Genomic DNA, 11,688 nt, shown 5'->3' with positions numbered 1-11,688 from the left:
CCATGTAGAAACCTGAAGTAGGTTGCACACTCCGAAGGTGGGGAGGAAGCCTGCCCTCCCAACACTATGCTGAGCATTTGTAGGAGTTGGCCTGCAGTTCTTCTGCACCACGTGGTTGTGGTGGCAGAACTGGGAGGAGATATTTCATCAACTGCCTTTGTGCTTGGGCATGAGGAACACAGCTTTCCTGGGCCTTAGATGTGGTCCTGGTCTCCCACAGCCTCCGGAGTCTCTTGCAATCTCAGTTACAGTGACCTGAAAAGACAGTCTCTCCAGCAGGTGGCCACGGGCTTCAGCTGGCCCCAATCCTTAGTGCAGTTGGGCAGCTGCTGAGGAAGGAATGCTCTGTGCCTGGCAGAATCCTCCTTCTGGTCGGTGCAGCCAGGATGCCACACCTTTGTAAAAATTGTTTCTGAACTCCCAGGAGCCGATTTGTAGAGTGCTCCTCAAATTCTAATGTAAAAAGGCATCACCTGTTCATACGTTAATAGGAGATTGTGATTCATCAGGTCTGGGTGGAGCCTGAGAACGCAGTTCTAACCAGCCCTAAGGTGAAGCCCACGAAGCAGCAAACACTGCCCAGTAGCCAGTAGATGAAAAATCGTAGCCCACATCACCCCAGGCCAAAAGTGCAGGTAGAGGGAAGACAAAGAAAGCCTTTTCTATTTTCCTTTCACAAACCAGACCCTGCTGTTGGCCAGTGAAAAGAAGGGAAGAGAAGAACTTTGCGTGGTAAGGTATGAAGACGTGTGATTTGAATGTGCCATTAGGCAGGGAAGTATAAACAAAGCTCTAAGTTCCTGGATTTCTGCTTTGGATCAGTCAGATATACTTGTCTTCAGCAGCAAGGATCTCCAGCATCTTCCCTTTCAATGTTTGAATATACACTGTGGTTTTGATGATGTTGGGAAGTAAAACTTTATTTTAGGCAGAGAAAAATACTTTTACATCTCAGTAACATCATTTTAATTTCAGTGGCCTTTAGTGATTAATAAATACACTTTATTAGTAATTACTATCTCCTACTTTATGGCGTTAGAAATTTCTCTCTATTTTCTAAAATATCTTTTCATAAACCTCAAAACAATACTAAATTGCGGGGGCACCTGGCTCTCCTTACAGTGCTTGACAGAGTTCCACTGAAGGATGATTGCAAAGACTCATCCTAAAAGGATTGTAGCCAGATGAATGCCTCCCTAGCTCAGATGTCATTCTGCGGAGTTTTCCTAATAATATATTACTTCAGTCTGGGGATCTTGCTAGAGGTGATGGGAATAATTCTACAAATTTCCAGAAAAACATCATGGAGACAAAACACATGTTGAAACTCTGTGATGATTAACCTCACAACAGCAGAATGTTTTTATTATGTTAAAAACCAAACACTGCATTTACTGGCACAGCCAGAACCTGTTGGGGCCCAGAAACTTATAGATAACAATGTTTCCCCAAGTTCTAAGCACAAAGCACCTCCCACAGTAGCTACTAGATATGGACCAGCTTATTTTATCAATGGCAAGCCCTGGTGATTAAGTAAGGATAATCTGTAAGGTTACTGTTTTCTCATAATCTTTCAGTAAAAACAATTCCTGCCTATGCTTTGGAAACCTCTTTGATTTTATTAGTCACAAGCCTGTCATCAAAGCCTGAAGAAAAATGTATATAAACCCAGCCTTCCCCAGAATAAAGTGGGAATGATTGCACCAGAACTAGAGTCTGTGTCTTTCATTCTCCATCCATCGCCGACGCTGTCTCCCCGCGCCCCCTTACCAGTGTGGAACCCATGGACTCCTGCTGGGGCTGGACCCTGGCACTAAATAATGAGAGATCAAGAGTCTTTGTCTTTTCACATCTCTATGGCAGGAAAATGAGTCCATTTATTTGAACATTTTCAACTGACGATCAAAATTAAGTTCCTTCCTTCTTAAGAGAAGAGCTTTTCTCATGTTCCATCATCTGCCTTTCATTTTGCCCTCCAGTTTTCTCACTCTAAATAAAACCAGATGAAGGGGGAAATGTCAATGTTCCATCACATATTATGTGCTTTTCAGGGTAGGTGTGCTGATCCTGAAAGGTAAGGGCAGGATTGCAGCCTGGGCCCCTGGTAGAAGCTGGTGCTGGTAAGAGGTTAAGTTGAGAATGGCAAGCGAAAGTCAGAGCTTAATCTAAGGCAAGTGGACAAAAGGGGGCTTTTGTTTTGCTGTCCATTGAGTGTTTTGCTCTCCTGCTTTACAAGTAAATAAATTCATGAAATGACTACTTATCTTTTCCTTTATTTGAAGAGGGGATAAAATGTCACTAAGAAATATTCCCTCACAATCCATAACACCCGTTAAGACATATCTCATTGTTATTTTAGGCCAAATGAGACTGATTTAATTTGCAAAACTTCTTGAAGTTCTAGAAAATGAAGGACACAGAAAGGAACGTGTCCCTGTACCAAGGCGCTGCTGGAGCTGCATGTTCCAGGTTCACAATCTGGCCACCACTCCACACTCTGCCTCTCCAACCCAAGGAAGGAAGGTGCAAATCTGCAGGGCTCCTGTGTGGGGCTAGCAGCATGGGGCAGTGCATCTGAAACAGAAATGGGTTTCAGAGACCAAGAAAGCAGGAGGAGACTGTGGGAATGCCCCTGGGGTGGGGGTGGGGCACACTTGCCTCCTGCAGGCTCTTCTTCCCTTCTGTACCTTTGTATCCACTGATCAACAGGGACCAGGACCACAGGCCTTGGGACTGCCAAGACCAGACAGGTGCTTAGACAGAGGTCTCCAATCCCATCCGTAATGAAAGTCATTTCTGTGCCTTTTAAAATCCTGCTCAGCAGCCCTCAGTTAAATGGATTGGGTTCTTGCCTGCTCAAGGCTTTCCCAAGGTGGGGAATTTACCCCCAACCCTGGTCCAGGTGAAGCTCTTGGACTGAAGAATTCTGCACCTGCTCCCATAGGAGAGAAAAAAATCAGTTTAATTCATATTTATATATGTGATGCTTTTATAATTCATTTAATTTTGATACATATTAACTGTACATATTGACGGGATTCATATTATGTCTTCATACATACATACAGAGTGCATTGTCACATCCATCCACTCCTCTTCCACCTTCTCCTCACGTCCTCACAGTCCATGATAATGAATATTCTACATTCAATAAATGTTTCCAAAAATTTCCACATTTGAGAGAGAACATGCCATACTTGGTACTATTTTCATAATACCTGGCAAAGGTAAGCACTCTGTATATGCTGAAGTTAATGATAATGCAGAGTTTTTGACATTGAAGGTAAAAGGATCATTAAACAGAGTGGGCTGTGGTCCTATAAGATGCTAAATAATGTATGCTTCTGACAACTTCAAAGTGTTATGGGGCACAACTAAAGATCAGACCCATACCAACTGAGAAGTTCAAATTTGAGAGTCTTTATTAAGCCAGCCAGATGACTGTCTCACACAAGGCCCCAAAAATGGCTATTAGGAGTACAGCCCTGACCACAGGGTTGTAGGGGTTCTTATACCAAAAATTACATTAAACATAAGTGTCTGTTGCTATGATTCGAAATTACACATTAACATCATGAGATCATAAATAAAGGAGGGAATGGGGAGTGAGTCACCTAGGTACAAACTAAAGAATGATTACTAATAACCACACAATTACATTTACATGGTACATTGGTTAGGAATGATTACTAATAACCACACAATTACTGCTTACATGGTACACTGGTTAGGAGCAATAGAGATCAAAAGAGAGCAATTCTTCATTACATAGGAATTGTCATTTTATATTATTAAACATGTCACACCAAGTAACTGATTATGGGCACAGAGGTGGGTGTTTTCAGGTGTTCCCATGGGAGAAACTTATTTCCTACATAACATTGAGTCTCAGAGCAAAATGGAGTCTGTTTAGTCAATTCCCTCATAGTCTGGCTTGTAACATTCTCATGGAGCCAGATCTATCTGCCCATCACATTTCCACTGGTTTTTCATACATAATCAATTCATTGATCCATTAGTAGTGTGTGTTTGATTGTAGTGAGTGTGTAACACCATTAGTTTAACAGACTGGATTCTATCCCTAATATATTTAGTTAAATAGTTTATTTTGCCTGGTCCGATTAACAGCCCTAACATAATTAGGATGAAAGGTCCCGCCATTGCAGTTATTAAAATAGTTAACCAGGAAGACCAAGTGAACAAATTTTGCTACCAATTTCCCTCAGGTTTTCAGTTTTCCTCCCGCTCTTTGAGTCTTTTTCTGATTAAAGATAAACTATCACGGATGACACCTGAGTGGTTAGTATAGCATGGGGGAACAGGTTTTACCCAAGGCCATACATAATCTTCCTTTTTTTAAAAACAGCAAATCTAATCCTCTTCTATTTTGTAAAACTACTTTAGCAAGTGAATCAAGGGAATTTTCTAAGCAACTTACAGAGTTTTCTAACTCACTTAAGTCTAAATCTATTTGTCTACTTCAAGTTTTGAAATTTTGATTCCCAGTAATCAGGGCAGTAGTTCCTACAGCTGTGGAGCGGGCTATACCTATTTCCACTAGGAGGGGAGTAGGACAGGGGCCGCTCGTTTAGATATTAGTCCCATATGTTCTCTCTCTCCCTCCCCATCATCATAGTACACCCTGGGAATAGTGTGAACAGTAACACAGAATTCATTCCATTTGGCAATTTTAAAAAGTTGAAGAGCCAGGCTTGGAGTTACTCCCAATGTACAAGCAAACCATGTTCCCTCAGCAGCCATAAGATGGTTGTCATATGTACTTGACAGGGTCCTAAGTATGATAGTAGATGTATAAGAATCCTTGTAAGGGGAGTGGTTTACATTAAAATTTGGAGCCTGGAAACAAGTTCCCTGTCCTTGTAAATCTCCAAAGGTTAATTTGGGCTTTTGTCCCCACTTGCATAGAGTAGGATTAGTCTTTACATCCTTGTGGGAAAGATTTCTAATTTGGTGCGAGGAGAGGCCTAGGGAGATATTAGCTCCTATCCGTATATAATATGGGGGTTCTGGCTTCAGACACAGCCAGCAATCTTGAGTTATGTTAGGCTCAGTAGCATTAATAAAGTAAAAGACAGAGTCCAGTAGATCTAATAAAGGCTTCTGTGGCCCAAGATTTGAGGTGGTTAGGGAGGGAAGGGTTAATAAGGGGGCTGTTGTATTCTTTGGCTTAAGAGTCAGAGGTTGACCTGGGGGCACCAGGGGCAATCCAGGAATGGTCTGTTAGGGCCTATTGGATTTACTTCTCAGAGAGGGTCATATCTCTGAATAGTAAATTCTGTGCCTGGGTCTGGTCCCCATACATAGAATCGTAACCCCCAAGTTTTCCCTCATTCCCATCCTCCCCTAGCTAGCAGATGCCATTTTATTATAGTTATTGTTACAGGGTTACAACTTCCTTCAGGGTTCCTTCCTACAGGGTTGTGAGGTCCCCTTCTGAAGTCAATATATGGGTCTTTGTTGGTCCACGAGGCTATGGTTTCACATCCCCAGGAAGCACAGTGGTATTGACAATTCCCCTTGACAATTGGGTTCCCCATTTGCTGGGCAAATATAATGTTGGGTATGTTTTAGATTTCTTTCATATAATAAATCTCCACAGGTATGTATATTTGCACTATGTCCATGCAGGGCACTTTTCCCGCCTATTATTCTGACTTTTAGGTCATTAGTGAGGTCACACAAATTTAATGAAAAAATGGGTTGAGTTGAGGTATCTAACGTCTTAACAATTGTCCCTTCTACAGTTTTCCTTAGTTCCCATGTGTAATTTTTAGGCTGGTGAGGTGTACAATTTACAATAGGAAGTATAATTAAGAGGGCCCAGAAGGGACCCGAGAAAGGCTTATCTTTAGTGGATTGTCTGTGGGTTGGGCAGTCCATCTTTCAGCCATTGATGCTTCTTCTTCTGGCCTTCTTGATCTGGGAGCGGTGGATCCAGTTATGTTTTCCTGCTACTTTGACTGCAGTTGGAGTTGTTAGGATAACTGGCAGAGGTCCCATCTAGTAGGGTTCCAAAGTAGATGGTGAAGTTTTCTAATCCACACTAGGTCACTGGGGTAGAAGGGGTGAGTCAGAGTTTCTACTGGGCAATGAGCAAGATGGGCTGCTTTGACCAAACCAAGGATTCGCTGAGAGGCTTGTTGAAGTGCCTGAAGGGACTTAAAGAGATAATGGTTATCTATTTCAGCAAGTTTTTCTTCCCCAAGTTTAGGAATTAACGGAGGTGGTCGGCCAATCATGATTTCAAGGGGAGTGATGCCAATCACACAGGGAGTGCATCTGGCCCCAAGAAGGGCAAAGGGAAGGAGACTCACCCAGTTCTCCCAGCCTCAAGCTTTAGTTTTGTAAGTGTGCCTTTTAGGGTCCTATTCATCCTTTCTATTTGTCCTGAACTCTGAGGTCGATAAATACAATGTAACATCCCTTTATATGTTAGATGTTATATATCCCTTTATATGTTTAAAGTTTCAACTAGTAATTGAGTTGTTTGAGCTAAGGAAGCTGGGCCCTTGTCAGATCCTATAGTTACTGGGAGGCCAAATTGGGGAATCATTTCTAAGATTAACTTTTTGACCATAACCAGAGCTGTCTCATTTTGGTGGGGAACACTTCAGCCCATCCTGCAAAAGTATCTAGGAAAACCAAAAGGTAACAATACCCACATAGTCCTGGTTTTACCTCAGTGAAGTCCACTTCCCAGTGTTCACTGGGGGCTAGTCCACGAAGCCGAGTTCCTTGTGAAAGACCTGCCTGGTTACTTGGGTTGACTTGTGCACATATTTGACACCTGGAGAAGGCTTGTTTGGCATGTTGGCTCAATTTTGGCACGTTATAATCTTTTTGTAATAGTTCAGTCAATTTGGTACCACCAAGATGGATGCTCTGGTGTAGTGGTTTAACCAGAGTTTGCCCCAATACCTCTGGTAAGAATATTCTCCCATCTGGGAGCGTTTTTTATCCCCTAGAGTCAGTCAGTCTTTAAAATCCCTCCCAGATGTTCTTCATCCTTTGTATATGTAGGGGTACTGGGCAATAAGCCTGTTGGCAAGACAGGTAAGATTTGTAGAGGCCCCACTGGTTTTCGGGTGATCTCTGGGCTGTTTGATCTGCAAAGGAGTTCCCTTGGGCCTCTGGAGTACTGTTAGTCTGATGTCCTTTACAATGTATGATTGCCACCTTGTAGGGTACCAGAGGGCTTCAAATAGGGTCAGAATTTCTGTCACATTTTTTATTTCTTTTCCTCCTGACACGAGTAGTCCCCTTTCTTGGTATAAGGTCCCATGTACATGTGCTGTTGCAAAGGCATACTATCAGTGTAGATATTAACTGTTTTCCCTTTTCTGTGCCATAATGCCGGAATAATGGCAACGAGTTCTGCCTTCTGGTCTGATGTTCCATGGTCAAAAGCTTGGGCCCATACTACCTGATCTTGTGTGACCACAGCTGCCCGGGCGTACCTGACTCCATTGCAGATATAACTGCTGCCGTCTGTGTAGAGTACCTCATTCAGGTTTGGCCATGGGTGTCAGTCAAATCTGGCATAGGTTTTGGAGGGACTCCAATACCTCCAGGCAGTTATGTAAGGGTTCAGATGGGTCCTCACCTGGGAGGAGTGTAGCTGGGTTCAAGGCAGTGGTCTTGAGAAATTTAATCTGAGGAGGATCTAGGAGCAAGGCTTGATACTGGGTGAGGCGAGCATTTGATAACCATCAGTCAGGCAGACTCCGTAATAGGGCCTCTACCGAGTGGGGGGCTACCAATTGTAAATCTTGTCCCAAAGTCAGTTTAGATGCTTCCTTTTCTAGAATGGCTGTGGCAGCAACTGCACATAGACAATTTGGCCATCCTGCTGCTACATAATCCAGCCTTTTAGATAAATAGGCTATAGGGCATCTCCAGGGTCCTAAAGTCTGAGTGAGAACTCCTTTTGCTATTCCCCATGTCTCAGCCACAAATAGTTGGAAGGGCTTGGTCACATCAGGCAGTGCTAAGGCAGGAGCAGTGGTCAGTGCCTTCTTTAAAGTTTCAAATGCCTTTTGTTCTGATTCTGTCCAGATTAGGGAGGTTTCTTTTCCTCCCATGCTTGTATATAAGGGCTTTGCTATTTCTGCAAATCCTGGTATCCAAAGTTGGCAATAGTCTACTGCACCCAGAAATTCCCTCACTTGTATCTTGGTTTTAGGGCACATGATTTTAAGAATTGCTTCTAAACACCCAGTTGAGAGTGTTCTTTTCCCTTGCTTTAGCTCATAACCTAAATATGTGGCTGTCTGGGTACATAATTTGGCTTTCTTAGCAGAGACTCGGTATCCCAGGGAAGCTAATTCTCTTAATAAGTTCTCAGTAGCCCTTTTACAATCAGGTACATCTTTAGCGGCCATCAGGAGGTCATCTACATACTGAAGGAGAGTAACTTCTGGATGTTGTTGCCAGAAGCATAGAGATCTTGACTTAAGGCCTCATCAAAGAGGGTTGGGGAGTTTTTAAACCTGTGGTAACCGTGTCCATTTCAATTGTCCCGAATAACCTTCCGCTGGGTGGGCCCATTCAAAAGCAAATAGAGGTTGGCTTACCTCTGCAAGCAGGAGCCTGAAGAATGCATCTTTTAGATCCAGCACAGTGTAGACTTGTTGAGATGGAGGCAGCAGGCTCAAGAGAGTATAAGGCTTAGGCACTGTTGGGTGAATTGTTTCCACCTGCTTGTTGACTTCTCTACGGTCCTGTACTGGCCGAAAATCTCTGGTCCCCGGTTTTTGAACAGGGAGGAGAGGAGTATTCCAGGCTGATTGGCAAGGTACTAGAATATTTGCTTCTCTTAGTCTCTGAAAATGAATGCCAATTCCCTTTTTGGTTTTGATAGGGTATTGTTTTACTCTCTCTGGAGTTGCTGTACTAGTCAATTGGACAACAATTGGTGGTCAGTGCGAGGCTAGACCTGGTGAGTTGATTTCTGCCCAGACCCCTGGAATTTGTTTTTGGAGCTCAGAGAGATATGTGGTAGATGGGATGGGTGTCTCTTCTGTCATTAAAAGGTATTCCTCACTGAGGGGGCAAGTTAACATAACAGCTGTTGTAGATTCATTAAGGATCAGTTTGGCAGAGTTCCCTTGCAAAGAGAGGGTAGCCTGTAATTTTTGTAAAAGGTCTCTTCCCAGTAAGGGATAAGGACAGTCAGGCCTCACGAGAAAGGAATGAGTAATTGTTCCTTTTCCTAAATTGTTGATGCAAGCTTTAGTCCAAGGGTAAGATTTGGACTTGCCCGTTGCCCCCTGTATGGGGGTCTTTTCCTTAGATAAAGGTTCTTCTGTCTCAGTCAAAACCGAGAAAATAGTTCCAGTATCTACCAAAAAGCTGACCGGTTTGCCTCCTATCTCTAGTGTGACCCTGAGCTCCTGGGGGCTCATCTGAATGGAGGCTCGACCCCGTCAGTCTTCAGGTCCTTCCATCTGGAGGACTGTAGTTGCTTTGTCTTTTATTTGCACATGCATTTTTCCAATGTCCTTTTTTCTTTCAATATGTGCATTGGTCTCCTAATAGAGCTGTTTTTTAAATTTGTCCCTTATTGGGGTGGGGCTCTGTCCTGGAGGGTCCCTTCGAGTCTGAACCCTGGGGTCCTGCCATGGCTGCTCCTATAATTTTTGCCATGCGTTTTGCTTGTCTGTCCTCGGGTGGGTCCCGGTTGTTGTAAGTCTTCTGGGCTACCTCCACCAACTCTGACAGCATTTTTCCCTCAAATCCTTCCTGTCTTTGTAATTTTTTTTCTAATGTCTGGGGCTGACTGGGTAATAAAGGCAATATTTACTGCTCGTCTGTTCTCTGGAGCTTCTGGATCAATTGGGGTGTACAAGCGATCAGCCTCTAGGAGGCGCTCTAGGAAGGCGCCGGGGATTCATTTGGCTGGGGAACAGCCTCGAGTACCTTAGGCCAATTAGTGGGTTTCCGGCCGCAGCTCACATCCCATTGAGCAGAGTCTGGCGACACCGATGGAGAGCCTCCTTACCTCTGTCTGAATTAGGATCCCAGGTGGGTCGAGAGGACGGGGAAACAGTTTCCAGTCGCACAGGCTCATCGGAGGGTTGGCCATTTGGTGCCGACATGGTTTTGAGAGCCTCCCTCTGAATGCGCTCCCGTTCCTCCGAGGTGAAGAGAGTCTGAAGTAGCTGTTGGCCATCGTCCCAGGTAGGCTGGCGAGTGTAAAAGGCAGATTCTAGGAGAGATAATAATCCCTGGGGCTTTTCGGAAAAGGGAGGGTTTTGATTTTTCAAATATAAAGATCGCTAGTAGAGAAGGGAACATGAGCCTTGAAAGGTTGGTGTTCTGAACCAGGTGACAGGGGCTTGCCTAAGGGGCGGTTGAGGAACTGGTGACACAGAGGAGTCTGGGGAAGGGGTGTCGAGGGAGGGGGGATGGGGATAATAATGAGAACCGCTCCGAGTGTGGGATGGACTCGTTGGGGAAGAAGAGGCCATGGGAGACCTGGCAGAAGGGGGACAGGTGGGGAGGAGGGAGAAGGGACGGGTGGAGCGGGAGGGGAAGATGGGGGCGGGGGGACGTCAGACTCCTCTGGTATCTCCGGAAGGACTGGTTGGTGATTTGGGTTCCTGACAGCCTGGAGAGCAGATTTCGTCAGCGAAATAGCTCCTGATTCCTTATGTTTTTCTTGGAGTCCTGTAACATGATTTGAGCCACTTTGGGTTATCAAACCGAATATCAATCCAAATTTGAATGTAAGACATTTGATCAGGACACCCGGGAGACCCAAAGACAATTTGTTGAATTTTATAGGTGGTTGTGAGGTCGGTGGTCCCCTGAGGAGGCCATCCGACCTCGAAAGTTGGCCATTCTCTCTCGTAGAATTTAGAGAGAAAACATCGCAAGGGTTCCCTAGTCACTGGTTGTCTTCTGGAATTCCTGGAAATTAGTTAACATGCACTGGAGGGGAGTACTTGACTGATGTAAGGGAGACTGACCCATGCTTGCGCTTAAGGGCAACACAAAACAGAAAAGGACGAACAAACAGAACAGGTAAGACACCAAAGACACTGACAAATGGCCACTCCTGATTCCTGACCTGAGGGCCTGGGCAACGTCTTTCCATCCTGGACTAGGGAAGTAATGCTGCATCCAGCCTTCCTCAGAGTCCCCAGATACGGGATCCGCCAGAAACAGATTGACCTGTCCCCGGCCCCCCTTGCAGAAACAGGTCACTCTCGGAGAATTTAGTTCAGTCCTGGGGTGGGGCTCCACAGACCATGCAGCCTGGGGCTGAGGAACATCTCTCAGAGGCCTTCCCCTAGGAGCCACGTTGTGGCCTCTCCCCTATGCAGGAGTTTCCAGGTCAGTAGTGAGTGGTGATTGCCCACCAGGCAGCGAGGATCTGGCTGGGGCCTCCAAATGTTCTGGGGCACAACTTAAGAACAGACTGATCACCACTGAGAAGTACAAATTTGAGAGTCTTTATTAAACCAGCTGGATGACTGTCTCTCACAAGGCCTCAAAAATGGCTATTGGGAGTACAGCCCTGACCACAGGGTTGTAGGTGTTCTTATACCAAAAACCACATTAATCATTAATGTCTGTTGCTATGATTCAAAATTACACATTAACATCATAAGATCATCAACAGAGAGGGGAGTGGGGAGTAGGTCACCTAGGTACAAACTAAGG

At 44.7% G+C, this 11,688-nt stretch overlaps 1 long non-coding RNA gene across 1 annotated transcript; it reads right to left on the bottom strand.

Annotated features, from left to right (window-relative positions):
• Positions 1 to 1,827: 1,827 nt before the first annotated feature.
• LOC306664252 lies at positions 1,828 to 6,433 on the bottom strand. The gene is made up of 3 exons (XR_013764686.1): positions 5,853 to 6,433; positions 2,688 to 2,932; positions 1,828 to 2,574 (listed from the first exon to the last, which is right to left on the bottom strand). It is a non-coding gene; the product is annotated as an uncharacterized lncRNA (long non-coding RNA).
• Positions 6,434 to 11,688: the final 5,255 nt, after the last annotated feature.

The sequence above is a fragment of the Sciurus vulgaris genome (genome assembly GCF_902686455.1).
Source record: "Sciurus vulgaris genome assembly, chromosome: 6".
Taxonomy (NCBI): domain Eukaryota; kingdom Metazoa; phylum Chordata; class Mammalia; order Rodentia; family Sciuridae; genus Sciurus; species Sciurus vulgaris.
The sequence above is the reverse complement of the archived record's forward strand: the minus strand, read 5'-3'. Positions and strand labels throughout refer to the sequence as shown.